The sequence below is a fragment of the Macrobrachium rosenbergii genome, chromosome 10 (genome assembly GCF_040412425.1).
Source record: "Macrobrachium rosenbergii isolate ZJJX-2024 chromosome 10, ASM4041242v1, whole genome shotgun sequence".
Classification (NCBI taxonomy): Eukaryota; Metazoa; Arthropoda; class Malacostraca; order Decapoda; family Palaemonidae; genus Macrobrachium; species Macrobrachium rosenbergii.
The window spans coordinates 72,317,207-72,320,040 of record NC_089750.1 but is presented as its reverse complement, the minus strand read 5'-3'; positions in this window follow the sequence as shown (position 1 = coordinate 72,320,040).

Sequence of the window (2,834 nt, the reverse complement as noted above, 5' to 3'; positions counted from 1 at the left end):
CCGAATTACGTTCTAAGACTGGAGTTTTAACAGCGTCCAAGGGAATTACTTAATTACAAGGTAGAATTACTTTCTAAAACTGAGGTTTTAATCAGCGTCCAAGAGAATTACTTAGTCACCTGGTAAAATTACTTTCTAAGACTGGAGTTTTAATGAGCGTCCAAGAGAATTACTTAATCGCAAGGCAGAATTACTTTCTAAGACTGGAGTTTTAATCAGCGTCCAAGAGAATTACTTAATTAGAAGGCAGAATTACTTTCTCAGACTGGACGCAAAAATAGGGCAAGAAGGTATTCCAAAAAATATGATAAAAAATATCCCAAAATAGGCAGAGAAATAATCATATACTAGGCAGGATTAGTTTCCAAGATTGGGCCCAAAATACGGCAACAAGATATTCTAGAAAATACGATAAAAAAAAGTACCTCAATATAGATCAGAGTCTAAATTTCTCGTTCCCCAACCATTCGGGGGTTCGAATCCACCCTCTGATGGATCGCTTATCACTCTTAAATGCCCCTTCGGTGTATATTCCGAGGCTGAGTGGATTTGATACTAAACGACTTTCGTAGCTTAAATTTTGTGAATATAAAGAATGTCATGATGGTATATGTAAAAAAAAATTTACAGTACTGGGTAATAATAAATAATTTTTTTGTTACATAAGTACAATATTTAAGGTTTTATTGCCCCTATAAGCTACATCGCTTAAACTGCAGAACTAACAGAAATATAAATGCCCTTTAATAATAATAATAATAATAATAATAATAATAATAATAATAATAATAATAATAATAATAATAATAAAATACTCACAGTAGCATAAGTCTTGAAATGGAGAAACAAACCCACTGTTATACAGTATATGGATACATATTATTATTATTATTATTATTATTATTATTATTATTATTATTATTATTATTATTATTATTATTATTATTGAAGGAACAAATCCACAGTTATGTATGGTACACATTTTGTAAATAAATCTTTACAGAGAGATTTATTTTTAAATATTTAAAAATAAATCTCTCTGTAGAGATTTATCTTCAAAATGTGTGCCCATACATAACTGTGAATATGTCCCTTCAATAATAATAATAATAATAATAATAATAATAACCAATTTCTATAAACTCTGAAGATGAGGACACCCACAGAGGAATTTCTCTCTCTATGACAAGGTGCTGTTTGGGCAATGAATCCCACGAAGGGAACACCCGTTAATAAAAATTAATCCTGTGGGTAATCTCCTCCAATTGAGGTGATTAATGTGCAGATTTATCTCCAGGAGAACAACACTATTATCTAAAATCCTTCTGAGGATGGGCTCACTCTGTCAACACGGGCATAGGCATCTTCCATTTATAACTGGAAGTTCACAAGGCATAATTACTCATCAGAGGTATCTTCAAAGTAATAAGTATTATTATTATTATTATTATTATTATTATTATTATTATTATTATTATTATTATTTGTCTTGAAGAAATGAAAACGGTAAGAATTGAAAAGAGCTTGTGTAAAATTATTTCCACTGATACTGCCCTTTTTTTTACCAGAACATATTATTATTATTATTATTATTATTATTATTATTATTATTATTATTATTTCCCGTTTTGACTGAGGCTTAAATTCTGTGTCCAATAAAGAATTTATTTTTTAATACAAAACTGGCGATAAGAAAGTATATCCAAATATCACCGTAGTCTTTATAACAACAACCGTCCCTTAATTTTTTAAAATGTAATTTAACTGAAATAATTTTTTCCAACTATGAAAAATGATGGACATACCTACATAAACTACAAAACACCGCGAGATATATGAACTGATGTGACTAAGTCCTTAAAAAGCACTGTTTTATCAGCGACATATTTAAACAAAGTTTAAAATGTGTTACTAATTGTAAATGTTACAAACCTTCAGCCCGCCATGAAGGAACTTAGAAGGTCAACTAATGATAATTATGCTTTTATATTTTATTCCCTTTTATTCCCAAGGTAGATAACTATTTTTTCCTAATGAAAGTTCATTTAAATGAAGGTTTGTTTTTTTTATTTGGCAAGAAATACAGGCTTTTCACAGAGCTATGGAGACACAACAAGCTATATATAAAAATTACTCAGTTACAAGAAAACCGACAGGTTCAAAACGAAAAATAAACCTACATAAGACGTCCCTCGTCTAATCGTACTTGTTAGATTTCCCGTTATTTTCATCGACTTATTTCATTCCTTAAACCTCGCTTTTATGACCCATTCACTGTGAGTTACAGCGCAACTGGATGCCTCCAGTTAAAGCCTAGTCACCGTCTCAAGAGCTGGAAAGCACCTACACCGGAGACTTCTCAGAATCACTCAGACATTTCCCTGTTATCAGGAACTCTCGCCAACGGTAACAATGGAAGCTACGGGAGCGAACGGTAATTGGCTGCGAGCCAAACAGTGTTGTACTAATTGGCTTAAAAGCTCAGAAGGAGGGACAGGAGTACCTAAAGGTCGGTCGGTGGGTCCCAAAGCATCTCGTCACAGAGACGGTTATGTTGGTAAGACGGGGTACGCTCTGTCCCTTGGGGTGGATGGTTATGAAGGGTACGTTCCCCCCCGGGGGGGGGTGGGGTTGGAAAGGTGTGTAGACATGACCTTAGTAAAGGTGAATAGGAAGGAAAAGCCCGTGATATCATGGGTGTCTGGGAAGGACTGGAGGAAAGGCAGGGAGGAAGTTGTTCATGGACGTCAAGTGGGAGAGGAAAGCAAAAGGAGAGGAATAAAACAGGATATAAAGATGGGAACAACGCAAAAGAACGCACGCTCAATATTAAC